General features: G+C 50.5%; 1 protein-coding gene across 1 annotated transcript in view; it reads right to left on the reverse strand.

Moving 5' to 3' along the window:
• NGF (nerve growth factor) overlaps positions 1-3,458 on the reverse strand; it is a 51,750-nt gene extending 48,292 nt beyond the window's left edge. The window contains exon 1 of the mRNA XM_019730556.2: positions 3,399-3,458. The gene's annotated coding sequence lies outside the window, so the exon portion shown is untranslated. The remainder of the gene's footprint in view (positions 1-3,398) is intronic.
• Positions 3,459-16,459: the final 13,001 nt, after the last annotated feature.

Here is a 16,459-nt window from a genome sequence, read left to right on the forward strand (position 1 = left end):
TTTGGTTGTCACCATGACGTCTGGCATTTAGTAGGCAAGGAGGAGATACTAAACATCCTGCATTACGTAAATAGGTCATACTTCACCAAGAATTGTCCCCAACTGCCAGTAGCCCCATTAAGAAACATTATTAATTCAATGCACTTGTCCTGTAGATTAGGAAAATGAAACCCGAGTTTAATGACTTGCTTAAGGTCACAAAGCCACTTTCCCTCCTGTCTCAGAACTCAGGAAACTACCATCGGAAGTTTACCCAAAATACTGGAGAAAAATATCAAGAGATCATCGTAACTTTTCAATCTGATTCTGACTGTGTCATAGTCTGAGGCCAACAGTCCATGGAGATGCCTCAAAAACATATCAAGTAGCCCACGGAGGAATCATGAAAACATCACAAAGCCTGAGAAACTCTTCTTTATTGTAAGATTTCATGATTCTGGTCTTGGCCAAACTCTGTGGCTGAAGGCTATTCCTCCTTGGCTCAAACAGTGACAATCCTGTGTACACCCAACAGAAAGGCCATTCACCCCCAACCCTCAGTTTCTCCAGCTGCATTTCTGCCTTAGGGCCATCCCGGTTTTACTGCTATTTAGAGTTAGGGTGCTTAACTGTTTCCCACTGTCAGGAAGCAGGTCGCGGGGCATGGGTTGGGGAGGGTCATCCATCTCCATGTATTTGCCTGATGCCCTATATGCTGTTCTGTGAAACTGGTCCATCACAGAGTTGATTTCTCAGGACCGGCTAAGCCTGAAGGCTGATGGTTTAGCCGATGGTTTGCAAGATCAGAGGGGCCAAAGAAAGAGAAACCCTCTGGGGATATGAGTTGTTTGCTCAGAGATTTTAAGTGAATCTTCAGCAAGCCTTCCTCGGCCTCCTGAGTGCAGAAAGAGTATTTGCTGCCAGCAAAGGTCTCCAAGACCTACCTGCTCTGAACCCCGAAGTCCGTATGAGGCCTTATAGGGAGAAGACAAATGGCTGGGCCTCTAGTCCCTGGTGTGACAGTGATGTGTGCCTGGGGGCCCGGGCCTGGCCCCTGCTCCATGCAGAGCAGGGAAGAACAGTAGCCATGTGTTCTTTGCAGTTTCTCTGTGGTCCCAAAGCTGCTGCCACTACAACTGGACGCTCCTCGAATGTGCAGCAGTCTGGCTCAGCACCGATTTAAAAGTGAAGCTGTGCGATTTTCTCAGTCGTTTAATCTCAGTAACGATGAGAAACTTCCCTCGGGCAGCAGCCCTGCCCTGCCCTACCCTCCCTGCTGATGTCGGCAGCTGGGGCCCCCTTCCTGGCCAAGGCACAGGTTTCTCCACACAAGAGAAGGGGAGTGTGAAGCTTTAGCATCTCCTCCCTCTGGTACTCTGGGTGGCCAGTGGGAGAAGGGGAGACCCTCACTCCTTGAGAAAGGCTAAGGATACAGAAAGTCACCAATACTAGGAGGGCTTCCCCGAGTGGACCCAGTTTCCAAATGCTCTTAGTGGGCCTGGGCTCAGGGAAGGTGTGGCACCAGAGCTGGTTCCAAAATCCTCCGAGGTACTATTTCCAAAGTTCTTTCAAAACACGCGTCCCCGTGCCCCCAGAGACCTTAGTTTCCCATTTGTGGTGCCTCCTAACAGTTTTCCCTTCAAGGCTGCCGGTTTTTTCACCTACATAAAAATGTTGGGGAGAGATAGGGGGAGAGGTTTAGCAGCACATGAAGTTAGCCCCAGGGCCCTCCAATGACCCAAGTATGAAGAACAGTGATTTCTTCTGTGAGTCAGTGCCAGCAGGGCAGCTTTCAGCCCCCCAGACCACTCACTCGCCAGTCCTGGGTGCCCTCTGAACCTCTGGAACACTGCCCATCATGGATTGACATTTGGGTTGCCCAAGCTGACATATGACTTATTCCACAGAAGAGACCCATGCAGGTCTAATGCAGACTTTCTAGACTTTCCTCTGCAGCTCTGCAAAGGGAGAAAGTTTCAGACATTCGGTAGGAAGCTGTAAACACGACGCAAGAAATATTCCCTTCTGGCAGACTTAACTGACAGCTTCAAGAGTCTGAAGACCCTGGAGAAAAGTTATTGGTAGGCCCTCCACCACCATTTCTGAGTTTGCAGAATGCAACTGGCTGTGCATGTGGGGGAGGAGGGGCCCGGAATTGGCAGTGGGTACGCCCAGCGGATGGAGCCAGGATAATTAATCAAATGCCTTTACTCCAGGATTTCCACTGGCCTCAGATGATTGACAGGGCAGAGACACCCAGGAGAGCACTATTTTGGTTTCCAGCTGGGAACGTGCACGAAGTTTTCCTTAATACCCACAGCACCCAAAGGGCTTTGCTGTAATGCACTTTAATGCATGAAACACCCATAAATTATCCTTCAAACGGTTACAACTTCCAACCTGGAACAACTTGGAAAAACCAGCCTAGCAAGCAGGCTCTTTTTCAATCGCTCAAGTCACAAGAGAAGAGAAAGTTCAAGCAGAAAACACCTTCCATGAGAATCTCAGGGATTTCTTTTCTTTTTTCTTTTTCTTTTTGAAGAGTAAGAAGAGTTGTAATCAAACAGAGCGAAGCCTCTGTGGTTTCTGCGGGCTCAAAGGTGCCGCCCCCTCACCCCTGAGTCCTTTCTACCCTGGGTCTTTGCCTCCCGGACCTAAGGCGCTGCCCACCTCCGCCCTCCACGCCAGCTTCTCCCACAACTGGCAGCAGACAGCTGGAGGTGAGGCGTGTGACCTAAGTAGCCCAGCTTGGCGACTTCGGTCCACCCGGATCCGTGGAGGTCTCTTGGTGTGCAAGCTTCCTCCATTAAGCCCCGGGGGCCTTCACTTCGAACTCTCAGCCCTCCAGCGAGGAGGAGAAGACCCCGAAGACCCTTCCTCCATTCCTGGCATCACGTTCAGCGTGCCCTGCCCCGCTGGTCCCCTTACCTGGGGGCAGCGTAGCACTTTCCGGACTAGGCGCACAGCCCAGCCCCCGCGCGTGGTGCACTCCCCCCCGGCGGTGCAGCCCACCCGCTGGCCCGCGCATCCCTCTCTCCACGCTCATCTGCTCTCCCTCACTTGCGCGCTGTCCCTTTCTAGCACTCGAGCTAGTAGTGTCTGGCACCGCGCGGGACTACTGTAGGCGCCAGGGTGGCCTCCGGGACTTCGGGCCATGGGGAGACAGGGAACTTCAAGACCAGAGAGCGCGCTGCTTCCCCCTACTCGCCGGCTTGCCTGCCAAGGCTCCCGCACTCCTGCGCCCACTCGGGACACTCCTCGCACCACTGCACCTCAGCCCGTGGGATCCTCGGGGATGCCCGAGATCTTACCAGGCTGGGAGCCATGCACTGTCTCCCCGGGAGCTCATCCCCGCCCGCCAGCACCCCCGCCCATGCTGCGCCCCCTCTCGGGGCTCCGCTCCAGGCTGCAGGACTCACCCAGCGCTGCGCTCCTCTCCGGCTCCCGGCGCACTCTGCGGTGCAGGAGCTCCGAACGGCTTTAACGCTGGCTTCTGGAATTCTTAGCCCCTCCTCCCGGACTCCTTCACGTCAGAGCCTTCCCCAAGCCCAGCACCGCCCCAGGGGTCCAGGTCCACACCTGCTAGAGCTGGACTGAGGTGCCCGGCTGTAGGGGGTCCTGGGGATTAGCGATCAGTTGCTCCCAGCAGGGCTGAGTCGCCCCAGCCAGGGAAGGGTTCAAACCCCCAGAGGTCAAAGGGAACCACACAGGTCGGAGGGACTGTGCGAGCCCAGCACAGGCAGGGATTTTCTGGGGCACCGCTGCCTGTGTCCCCCTCCCCTACGCCCGCCACCTCCCCCACCCCGACCTCCCAGCGCTCCTCTCCCGTGCTTTAGGCATGGCTGCCCCTCACAGCCTAGAGAGAAAGGCCAAGGGAACTTTTCGCGGGGGATGCTTCCTGTCACCCCTGAAGAAGCAGGCACCCAGGGGAGCCCTGGAAAACTCAGGTGCTGGCGCTCCTCTGATAGGAGGCAGAGCTGCGGCTCTGAGAGCCAGAACCGTCTAGAAGGCCCCTGGGCCGGGGCAAGTCCGGCGTGGGGCCAGGGACAGAGGCGTTAGGCGTCAGGACCTGGACTCAGGGCCTTAACTTAAGTTCTGCAAGTTTCCTGGGGTCCCTGAAATTGTAGGTAAATCTGTACATCTGTGTGCATTGCGTGCATTTTTCTGGGTAGAGGGTCAGCAGCTTTTATCAGCTTTGCAAGGGATCTGTGACTCTAAACTGACCCAGACAGCAAGCCTCCTTGGCCACCCCAGGACCTGCCCAAATTCCTCTTTATCCGCATGCTGCAGACTTTAAGGGAGGTGTGACCTCCAGGCTGGCCGGTCCCTCCAACATTTCTTGTGTTCCGTGGATTCAGAGCGTGACAGGGAAGCTTGCCTGCCCTTTCCCACCTCAGCCCCACAGTAGCAGAAATACCCCTTAAGCCAGATTTTTCAGCAAATGTACGTCATTAATTATAATAATGTTCTGGGGGTTCACACGTCTTTCAAAATTCACACCCACTTTCTCTGGTGTTAAACTCAGTCTACACTTCTTCCCTGAGTGCCACATGGGAGGAAGGGATGGGGCAGGGGGAGGGGAGGGCACTGAATCCCTTTGTTGGTGAAGATGAGGCAGCACAATTCAGGCGCCCTGATTTAATGAGGTACAGGGAGGGGTTCCTGTTTTAAGTCCAAGGATGGCCCTTTGCCCCACCCCCGCCCCCCAGTGGAGGCACTTGGGTGAGGTGAAGCCCTTCTTAGGCATTTCCAGCTCCCATAACACAGATTGGCCTGAGGTGTCCACTTCGTTGTCTTTTCACCTTTGCCCCATAGCTAAGCTCATGCCATTTCTGTCTGCTGTGAGAAGGATGAGGTAGGAAGAAATCCCCAGAATTGGAAGTCAGCTTTAGTTTTGGTATGGCCGCTTCATCTCCCAGGGAGGGCTTGTCCACTTCTGAGTTGTTCTGAGTTGTACAGACTGGTTGGGTGAACACACTTTGGAGGAGAGTGCTAGCTACTGGGCCCACCATAGATGGCCCTTTCTGCAGACATAGCACCCAAGTCAGGGTTATCCATTAGGACATTTATCATTGTCAATTAAACAAAGGAATTTCCATACAATAGAGCAACTTCATTCATCAATCATGTCGTGTATAAACTTGTTTGAAAGCACCAGCCCTAAGCCTTACAAAATAGCTGCCTGAGAATTTAAGGATAAAGTTGAAACTTTTAGAATAAAATTTGGTTGTTGAATGCAGAACCTTTGCATGTGTTCTTGTGGCGTCACCCAGAAGGACAAAAGGATTTGGCGGACTTGTGGTTTTGTTTTGTTTGTTTGTTTGTTTGTTTTATGTGGTGTGTAAGAGGGAAATGTAAAAATGATGTAAGCAGAATGTAAGGCTAGATGCCCCCCCCCCCCAATTCTTGATCATATTCTGATGGCACATGTTGGTTTAATAAGAGCTCCTTTCCATCTTTGTATAGCTCTGTTTCTGTCCCTGAACTTAAAGGATCTTGAGTAAATAAGAACATGTAAGCAACAAACAAATACTCCAAAGATTAATTATGAGAGCCTACTATGTCCCTGCCAGGCGCTGTGAGATGGCTGAGATACCTACCTGTTCTCAGAGAGTTCGCATTCTGATGGGAACTGGATTTTTAGGCCCCGGCCATGTGTATCACAGTCTCCCCAGGTCCTAGCTCAGAGTTTGGCACACAGTAGGTGCTCAGTAAATGCTTGTTGAATCCACCTACAGTCAGAGACATTTGCAGCTGTCAGACAACCCATCCACACTGGATTGGTTTCCAGTAGGTTCCAGGTCAGACTGGCCTTGATACAGAGACCATAGTCAGCGTTTCTTCTCTTGCCTCTTCCACTTCCTTCTCCTGGGTCACTGAGAGAAGGGCTTTAAGGCCTGGACCAGTTACATTTATAGGAATGGAAAGCAGCTGAGAGGGCAGCGGGCAGAAGGAATGGTGCAGACAAGTAGAGGAGAAGAATGTTTTTTTGTACTAGATTTTCTCGAAAGAGCTTTTTCGCCGCCAGGGTATCAAAATAACCAGCAGCTGATGTATTTGCTGCCTTGGAGGAGAGTGTCATGTGTGCACAGTAATTGTTGTTATTTCTGAGGATTCAGAAGTTTGCAGCCGCCGAGTGCCTCGTCCACAGCAACACTCAGCCGGGCACAAAGCTCCTGCCTCTCTCTTGCTTCATCCCAGAAGGGCAAGGCAAAGTACATGTGCTATTTAAAACACCAGGAGGCTCGGCCGAGATCTGCCAGTACGGATGGCGTTTCTGGATCTGCTAGCAATATGTGCCAGAGAGAAATATTGTCCCAACTGAGGGAGGAAGTGACAGCTTCAGCTCAAAGACTTGCTTCTCCCTTCTTTCTCATCAGAGTGGAGAACACCTTCAGAAGAGGAAATGTTTTATAATGCTTAGTGTGATGGCATGGTTACAGAATCACCGAGAAGATCACTGCAGCCACCTCAGTTATGGAGGAGGACGCAGGGCTCAGGAAGGACGGGGTCTCAGCTGAGTATAAATGGCCAGGGTCAGGCCAGAACTCAGGCCTCTTGATTTCTAGGCGAGTCTGCTTTCTCTCACACTCTCTGGAAGAGGCTGAGGGAAAAACCTCTGGGCCCTGGCCTACGTGGGGAGACTGGTAAAGGAGCAAAGACAGACCAGGGTGCAGAGAACACTGGGGATGGCAATGGCTGGGCTCCCCTTCTCCTCTTGGGGGCCATCTCTGCCTCCTCCCGGGAGCTGCTCCTGGCTTCCACCCGCTATCTGATAACTTCAGTTTCTCCATGTCCCTTTGGCTTGTTTGCGTTCACTTGCCTTGTCTCTCCTAAGGAAACTGCTAGCCCTCCTGACACCCAGTCTCTGGACTCGCAACTTCTTGCACCTCTAAATGTCTCAGCAAAGTGACCTATACCCACTGGTTCTTTGGCGCCTCTCAACTTCCTGCGGTCTGGTTCCCATCTTCTTCCCCTCCCCTTCCCTTCTCCCCACTGGCCTGATATTTTCTCCTTAAAGGTCACCAGTTGCAATAACAACACTGCCACCAACATAACAATCGTAGCATTTATTGGCTGCTTTCCTTGTTTTGGGGTTCTGAGCAAGGCATTTTTATGGGCCCTATAAGTAGGTATCATCCACTTATTAATCAGGAAGCTGAAGCCCTAAGAGGTAAATCTCTTGCTCAGTGCAAGTCACTCATAGCCCATGAAATGGCCGGGTAGAGATTTGAACCACGCCAGTGGAGCACCGGCTGTCAAACACCGTACCTTCTCCTTCTTTCCGCCAAGTTCATCAGACTTTGCCGGTCCTCAGCCTCCTCCCCAAGGACCTCCTGCATGGAACACTTTCCTTGCAAGTTTCTGTGACTGTGCTCTCCCTGGTTTACCATCTACCTCTCTGATTTCTCCGTCGGCCCTCGAATGCATGTGCCTCCCATGGCTCAGTCCTGGGGCGCGACATTCTTCTCCACTCTCAGCCTCCCAGGCCATCCCATCCCTCCCACAGTTCTGATCCCCTCGCTTCAACTCTGACCCCACACCCGCTCCTTCAGTCACTGACAGTTGGCGAGTTCATATATGCAAAGTGCTACCTGGGTTCTTGTTTCGGACCGCAGCCTGCGTGGGTGCTAGCAAGGACGGTGCTGCCATCTCCCCTCCGACCCTCAGGGCCTCCATCCAAAGCCCTTGGTCTTGACTCAGCCTGCAGCAGCCCTCAGATCTCAGCCCTGGGACAGTTCAGGCATCTCCTTGGGCTCAGGGCAGTTCAGCTCTTCTCCAGCGGGGGCACCGCAGCCCAGGAAAGCCAACTGCTTGGAAGTAGGAAGATGTAGCTCACGGACTCCATCTATCCACTAAGGTGGTGTGACCTTGGGAGAAAGATCTGTCCTCTTGCAGCCATAATAACGGTAATTCCTTACAATGATATCATGAATGGTATTAAATACACGATTCCTGAGCACCTGCAATGTGCCAGTCCTCTTGGAGGTATTAGGTGTTCCTTGGGGAGCGAGACGGCCTCTGGTCATGTGCAACCTAAATTCTAGGAAGTGACTTCACCCATTTAATAAATATTTATTTAGTGCATATTATAGGCCAGGCCCATAAAAAAAAATTGTGATTTCAGTGAGCGTGGTTTGGAAAGGAGGATGAGATGGATTCAGAAACCGGCACTGGCTGCAGGCGCCGAGCTCCTGGGTGAAAGGGGAGTGGAGCCAGCCTCCTGGCGTTTTGGTGTAGCCTCTGCTCTCCTGACCCAAACAGCGGCGAGCCTCCAACTTCCAGACTGGTCTAACTCTGTCCCCACAAAGGCCTCCGATGGCCCCCGGCCACCAGGCGGACAGCCCAGGTCAGGTCTTTGTGGGTGTTGTCTTTAGGCACCTCTGTGTTTCTCCCCTCCTCCAGCACTAGAACAAATCCTCCGTGCTCCTCATGAGGCTCCACAGCCCTGCTGCCATTCTAGAATCTTCCTCCAGGTCCTCCCTCCACGGCTCGCACTGCCCCTGGCATGGGGCTTTCTTCTTGGGGCCATCCCAGAGATACCGCTGGTTCAGGGTTCACAATGATCAAATTCTGCCCGTAGAGCATCACAGCGGCTCTTTCCTGGCACTGGGTACCGTGTGGAACAACTAGGGTTCTGTGGTGCTGAGGTGGGCAGGAGCCTCACGCCTTCCTTGGCAAGGCTTCTCTGGAGGAGTCTGGGCTCGGTGGGCTCTGCCACGTCCTGGGTGGCTTTCTGTCCAACTCCAGGCACCTGTTACACAGTCCTGGGCAGGATCTGTGTTAGGTACAAGGAAACAGGAGCAAGAAGACATGTTTCCTGCCACACAGGAATTTGCTATCCAAGGGGAAGCAGACAAATCAACTGATGAGACGTGTCCCAAACAGTAAGCTCGGGATGGAGCACGAGCCCAGCGTGCAGCTGTTGGGTCTCTTCACTGCTGTCCCCTGGCACCAGCACAAGTTCCATATCCCTTAAGGTGACTTATGCAGCCCCGTGTCATCTGGCCCCTCACACCCCTTCGTCTTCTCCTCTGGCTACTCTGTTTTCTTTGCTCTAGCTCCAGCCTTGGTCATTTTTTCCCCCATTGAACAAGCTGGGTTGGCACCTCTGGGCCCTCTGGGCCATTTCTAGTGCATCAAAAAGTACCACCCTCCTCCCTCCCTCCCTCTCAATCTGGCCCATCCCTCTTCCTTTGAGACTCTTCCTTTTGACTCTTAGATGACACTTCTGACGGGGTGCTTTCTCTGATCCCCCAAGTCAAGACTGGGTGCCCTTTCTAGGTGCTTCTGTCCAACTCTGTGTTGCACAGAGCAAATGCTTGATAAATATTTGTAAATGAGGTATTTATTGCCATAGTTAAGCTTTGAAGCATGAGTAAGACCCAGGAAAGAATGTTGGGAAGGGCATCATTTCAGACAGAGGGAACAGCTTGAACCAAGCGTGCAAGAGAGAAACAGCGTGGTGCGTGCTAGAAGGCAGTTCAGAATTAATGGGCCAGGAAGTGGCAGGAGATCTCGCTGGAGCCGTCATGGGCGAGGTCAAAGAGGGCCTGGATTACGGAGGGTAGGACCTAGTGCAGGGAAACTACCTGGGTTTGAGTGTCATTCAGCCCATCCAGGCGGATGGTCACTCCTCAATGTCTCTCTCATGGGGAGTGAGGGAGCTGGGGGGGTTTGTCCACAAACTCCCTTTCAAAATTGGCTGAAGGCTCTTTGGGGGGAGGGGAGAATAATCCCCCACCACTAGTAGTCTGCCTCCTATACCTGTTGAACACACTCCTGCCACCAGAGAAAGCCACCAGGTGCTGGCAGAAAAAAGCCATCAGCATGCAGTAATATGGGGTCTGAGGGGATCTGGGCGGTGGCCCCAACACCTTATGTTACGCAGTCTTAGCCTGATGCCCCCGAGTCTGCCCCTCTCTCCTCCCAGTTTGCTTTACTTGGATTGAAACATAAAGTTTGCATCCAAATGAACAACGATCATGACAGCCTGAGAGGGGCACTGGGAGCTCAGCGTAGGGAGGAGACACGGTCAAAATAAATTCAGGGGGTAAATGTGTCAAGATGGGTCAATAGCTGGATGGGGGGATGATGGGGAGGAAGGGGACTCCTGGACGTCCCCTGGACTCCCGATGTGCCTGACCAGGTAAATGGTGGCACCAACGATGGAGATGGGGTGTCTGAAAGTAGAGCCTGAGTGCTGGGCTGGGAAGCAGAGATCTGCAGTTTGGGCTTTTGTGGGGCCTCTGGGCATGTGTGCACCACAAAAGTCTGGAGGTCAGGAAAGATGTTAGGGCCAGCGAGCTCTACACGCTGCATGTGGGCTGAAGGGATCCGGAGGCGTGGTCTCCAAGTCTCTACACAGGACGCCCCTTCTCAGTGTCATACTCTCTTTCTTGGGCCATCTCCCAGAGGCCTGGGCCCAGGAAACAGGTCGCCCCTCCAGCATTCTCTGGTTCTCTCCTCCTACTTGTTTAAATAATGCCCCTCGCCCCACCTTTCGGTGCAGGCCCAAGAGGGACGGATATCAAGGACCACTGCTAGTTGTCACCTGCTTATGCTACCTTTCCGAATCCTGTTCTCCTGTCGGGGACAGAAGGGGAATGCTTTTTCCTCTTCCTTTCCTCTCTGGTATATCCCGAGCTCTGTCTACCCCATCTTTCTAACGAGACTCTCTAATCAGGTCCTCCAAGCCTGGCTCTTGCTATTTTAATGGGAGCTTAAAGAATTCAGGAAACCCCTTTTTTTTTTTCTCCTGAGAATGCCTGGCTTTCAAAGCCATTGTCTTGCTGTGGGCTCAAAACTACTCTTTGGGAAGTGGAAGGCTGAATATTGACTCTTGCTTTTCTCTTTGCATTCCAGCTGCAACAGTCCCAAAGGTCTCCTATGAAAACCACATGCCGCTGGCAGAATGGGGAGAGGGGCGGAAATGCAAAAGAGAATATAGATCTATATCCTATTTCATTCATACTACAGGCTGTAGTCTACTCTCCCCACTAAACTGAAATCCTGGGAACTTTAAGTTCCTAGTGCCTGTCAACACCTGGAGTATAGTAAGTCCTCAGTAAGTGTGTATTACATGAATCAATGAATTGAAGCTCAGAGAGTCTGAATAAGCAGGCTGAGGTCACACAGCTAGCAAGTCACTAACTGAGTCTGTTGGCCGACAAAGCCATGCCCTCATTACTGCACCTTACCAATGTTTGGGAAAACTGTTAAACAGCCCAGTCGTAGGTTTCTAAAATCATTTGGTGTTAGTCTGGTAGACGCCAAGAAGACAGTCTGTCACTCAGGTATGCTGGCTAGTTTAATTCCACTGAGACTGTGGTTCTGATCCATTGGCCTCACTCAGCCTGGGCTGCATTCCTGTTAGGGTAGCTGCAGTTTGGGACCAGCAGGGAGCTGCTGGGACCCCTTTCAGGTACCGGAGGTGTGTGTCCTCGGTGCAGAACTACAGGTGGTGAGGGTGCAGGTGTAGCAGATAGGAGATACTCATCCCCCCTGCAGACACCAATGTTTTGACAAGAGTCTTTGTTCAAGCATGTCTTACCTTCGGCCCAACTATGAGTCTGGCAAAAACTGCGTCCCTCTGGGGGAACTATGATCATCCTCGGGCCTCAAATCCTACTCTCAGGAAATGGTCTGGGAGATCTGCCGGCTCTGAGATGAAATGAACTGAGATCCATTGGTTCTCTCAGGGCTGTCTGCATTTCAGTGGGCAACAGGGCGGACTCAAACTATGGAGGAACTAACTGTTAAATTGAGTGAAGGAAGTATTTAGGGAAACACAGGGCCTGTGGGGGCCCCTGAAATCTTTTCTCATTTGTTCACAAATTGTATAGACTTCCAGGCATTATGCTGTGTCTTGTCTCAGGGCCTTTGCACATGCTCTGTCTTATTTCTGGGGTATTTTCCCTGCTCTGTGTCCCCTTCGTTAAGCTGACCCCATCTCATCTCTGAGGCCTCAGTGCAGATGTAACTTCCGGCGGCAGCTGCCCAACTGCCCAAGTCTGGGTCAGGGCCTCCTCTGTGGTCCCATCGTCCCCTCTGACAAAGGCCTCTCCGCTTGTTTGGCCTCCTCTCACCCCAACAAGCTTTCCTCTGAGGTGACAGGGGCTACGGCATCCCCAGCACCTAACACCATCCCTGCATACAGTAGGTGCCCCATTCTTAATTGTTGCTCAACTGCGTGTTTACACACATGCTCGTCAATTATTTATTCGTCTTTCTGTGGATGTAAGTAAAACATGCATAATCATACATTTTTTCTTAGCTTATACCTTTCCCAGAGGAAACAAACAAACCAAACAAAGAAAATTCCCAAGCTTTAGAACCCGAAAGTCCTGGGCTCCTAATTCCAGTTCCTTCGCTTATGAAGCCCAATACGTGTCAGTTAAAAGGATGCCAGTTGCAAGGCATTGGAGGGGCTCTGTTTAGGGGGCGCTCAATGCAGAACCGAGTGCATCCCTTCCCCCATGGCACCCCCCGCCCAGTGCCCTGTCATGGCCTGAGCAGTACATGGGTGGACCGAGAGAGGCTTGAGTGACCATCACAAGGTTAAAGAAAGAGGGGTCTCCAGACACTGGGGGACAGTGGGAGGCAAGGCTGAGGACCAGAGCTCTTCTCCAGGCCTCCAGCGCTTCTGGGCGCTGGGATGTCCTCAGGCTGTCTTTCCTCTCTCACCCTGCCAGCCTGCAGAGTTTTTTTCCAGGATGCAGATCCATTTATTGGCATGCTAATTTTAAAAGTTCCCCATGTGCGGAGATGAATTTGCTCTTCAGCAGGAGTTTATTTCTTCCTATTAGCATCACATTATACAATCGCTGACAGATTAATCACAGCTATTGTTGTACTGTTTATTCTACACAGTGTGTAATTTTACTTTCAAAATGTTATTTTCATTAAGAAGGAAGTACACTAGGGGGAGGCGGTTTCCTGACAGACAGGCTTCTCTGGCGGCCTGGCAGGTGTACGCCCTGCTGCCTCCGATGGCAATGTCCCCAGCAAAGAGCTTGAGTCGCAGCCCATGGAGGGAGGGCATCCTGGCCTCATACGATGTGATGGGAGGACTGAGAATTCCTCAGCTGAAGCCTAGTGATACATTTTTCCAAGGAACGTTCTTCTTTGCCTGTTTTAGAAGCCTTTGTATTTTGCGGCATAAAGAATGTGGCTGTATAGGCTTAGAGATTGGGCCTGTGGTCTTTAAAGTCCCTTTATCCTAAGTTTGAGTTCAACCTGCCTCAGCCATTTACTACCTGTGTGACCTTTGGCAACTTACTTAACCTCTCTGAGCGACAGATTTCTCAGAGGAGGAAGGGCCCCGTCAGCGATGCACATGGGACCTGGGGTAGAGGTTTAAACAAGACAACGTGAGTAATGGAACCTGGGGGAGAGGCTTAAACATGACGTAGGTAACGCACTTTGGGCTCCGTAGGGCTAATTGTTCGACTCCACAGATGCATTTCCTCCTGCTCAGGTAAAGTTAGGGGTGATGAGAGATAGGGAGAGGCTGACTTCGCCTGCTTGACAATTTTGCAGAGGGCCTCCCCTGGTTTGGAAAGAGTCACCACATTGAAACCGCAGAATCCAGAAACACATTTCAGTTTCAACCATCACCCTCAAGTTCTGGACCCAGAGCCAGATACCAAGCCCCGGTTGGAGCAACAAGTTCATTATTTTTTTAGAAAAGAAAAGCATTTTGTGGTGAGGGGGAGAAAAAAAAAAAAAAAAAGCCCACAGAAGAGGCCTGAGAAGAAAAGCTCCTGCATTTGCTATCGCTCCACTGGACTCAGATGAAACGAAGAGCCAGCCATTCTGCTACCCCGGTCTTCAGCTCTGCATCTGACGTGTGCCTTGGTGCACATAAGTCCCCACTCAGCCATGTGGTGTCAATGTCAGACCTGATTGCTGGGATTGGTGACGAGGAGGCCTCCTTTGTCCCCCATGGACATGACTCTGGGTTGTCACAGAGGCATAGCAGAGGGACTTCATTTCTGTGACAGAACCTAGGAGCCACCAGGCCCCCAACCAAAGAGCTCCAGAAACGAAGAAAATCATTACCTAAAATTCCCATTGGGTAAAATTACCATCCCCACTTGGAATTCTCGATGAGGTCCCATTAGACTCAAGTTCCAGAGAGAACCCCAATTCTCTCGTTGTCTTGGAACTTTGTCATTTCAAACATCGAGCCCTCCACCATCAGCTATGTAGCCTTTCTCATCTCTGCAGCCGCAGATCAGAATACCTACAGCACCTGGAAGACCTTGTCTGCAGTAATAGTCGTCAATGTGAATCAAGGAAAATTATTCCAAGAAATGGGCCATTGTTGGAGGTCATTTGTTACAGAGAAATCTTTGTTGTAATGAGACGTGAACACCGCTCTTCAGAACAGCTGGGATCTGTTAGGGTGGAATAACGTATAAATGGGGGTAAAACGAAGACAGCCCATATGGCACCATCATTAATGGAATTTAGAAGGCCGTGAATACGCGAAACAGGCCCTGTGTCCAAAACCAGTGCACAGTGTCACATTGTTCCAGGTATGGAGTTAACCATCTTTCCAAACTCCTCGCACATGTGTAGGGAAAGACAAAATTAGTTTGCTTTGGAAGAAAGGGCGGTTGACCCAGGACATCAAAGACAGTATTTGCAGATCTCTCAACAGTGGAATGAGGCATGGATTATGCCTTTTTATGGGGACACTTCTTTTCCCATGAAAGCAAAATCATTAGAAACACTCTGTCTTGGTTAACATTTTTATAGGCTTTGGTATACTTTTTGGCACTTTTATATAATGCAAAATATTCATTTAAAGTTCAGAAGGAAAAGCTAACATGATTTCAGTTTATTCTACACATTTTTCCAATAGTAGGGCCTGGTAAACATTACAAGCTGTCCCTTGGCTACCATTGGCTGTGAAAGTTGCTATTTGGCCTCTGAGACCGTGAATCTCTTTTGCAATGTTTTTCTCTTCCGGTTATTCTTCACCTTCTTCTTAGAAGAGGAGATGCAGGTCTAACCCTCCTGGTTGCCTCTTACCACTCTGCCACTCACGGGAAATTTCTGATCACTAACTACCTAAGACAAAAGTCACTAAAAATGGCCGTTGTTCAAGATTTGCAAAAGTCAGAGAGGGGTTTCAGTGTTAAATGTGTCAAATAGCTTTTTCAGAAGGTACAACTAATAATAAAAATCTAATAAAAATTACAGTCGGGCGCTTTGTAAATTGGAAGCATGACAGAAAAACGCATAATACAAACGATTCTGGTTGGTGTGCTAGGATATGCAGAGGCGTGTTGGTGCTGTTTTTAGCTGTGCCCGACCCATGGGGAGCAGCTCAAAGAATGCTTTACAAGAAGAATGGCACAAAGCTGGCAGGGCAGGGAAACACCAAATAAGACAGAAGGAAGAAGGGACTTGAATATTCTCCATGCTTGGTAGGTGTCAAACACACACACACACACACACACACACACACACACACACACACACACAGTTGAACTGCATTTTATTCACTTTTTAAAATAGTTTTTCTTCTTGGGTTTGGTGTTTGGCTCAGGAGAAGCAAAGTCAAGGTTAATGTGATGGAAGGATTTACAACCTGGGAAGAACACGCACTGGAGCCCTGCTCTTGACTGGCTCCTACAAAATAGTGAAGGAGGCAAAGCTCCTTTACATGTCTCCCCCTCTCCTCCCTGCATCTCCTCTAAAGCCCATCCACAGCCAGGAGCCTCCTGCCCAGACTGGACCAGAGGCAGAGGAGAGAGCAATGCCCTGGGAGGCAGGAGTCCTGTTTGGATCTCAGCTCGACTCTAATTTTCTGCATGACCTTGGGTAAGATCACTTACCTCTCTGGACCTCTGTTTCTTCAAATGAAACAAGAGGCTTGACTAGATGATTTCAAGGCTGTCTTTGAATTGCAAGTTGCTAAAATAAATCAATTCACCTTAAGCAATCACGCTAGTGGGCATTTCCATTGTGAAATTAGCTGCCTGAGAAGGGCAATGCTTCCTCTAAGAGGAATGACTCTGTAATGGTGAAATTTCAGGCATTCTGCCTGCTAAATAAAAAAGAGTTCTTTCTTTTTTTTGAAATGTGTGTGTGTGTGTGTGTGTGTGTGTGTGTGTGTGTGTGTGTTACATGGAGGTGTTGGTTTGGAGGGTTGAGAACTTTTTCATTCTTCTAGTTGCCCATGCCAAAACCTTGGAGTCACCTTTGACTCTTTTCTTTTCCATTCAATATCCAATTCATTAGAAAATCTTAGTGATTCAACTTCTTGTATCTAGAATCTGATCCCTTTTCATGATCTCCAGTATTACCCATAATCAATAGACCATCACCTTCATCTCTGACTTACATGATAGCAATGCTATTAACTGCTTTCTCTGCTTCCAGTTTTGCCTCTCTTTTGTCTGAACACCAGCGGCTGCCAGAATGATTGTGCCAAAAGCCCTCTTTCCCAAACCCTCTCTTGGAA

The sequence above is a fragment of the Rhinolophus sinicus genome, linkage group LG14, assembly GCF_036562045.2.
Source record: "Rhinolophus sinicus isolate RSC01 linkage group LG14, ASM3656204v1, whole genome shotgun sequence".
Taxonomy (NCBI): Eukaryota; Metazoa; Chordata; class Mammalia; order Chiroptera; family Rhinolophidae; genus Rhinolophus; species Rhinolophus sinicus.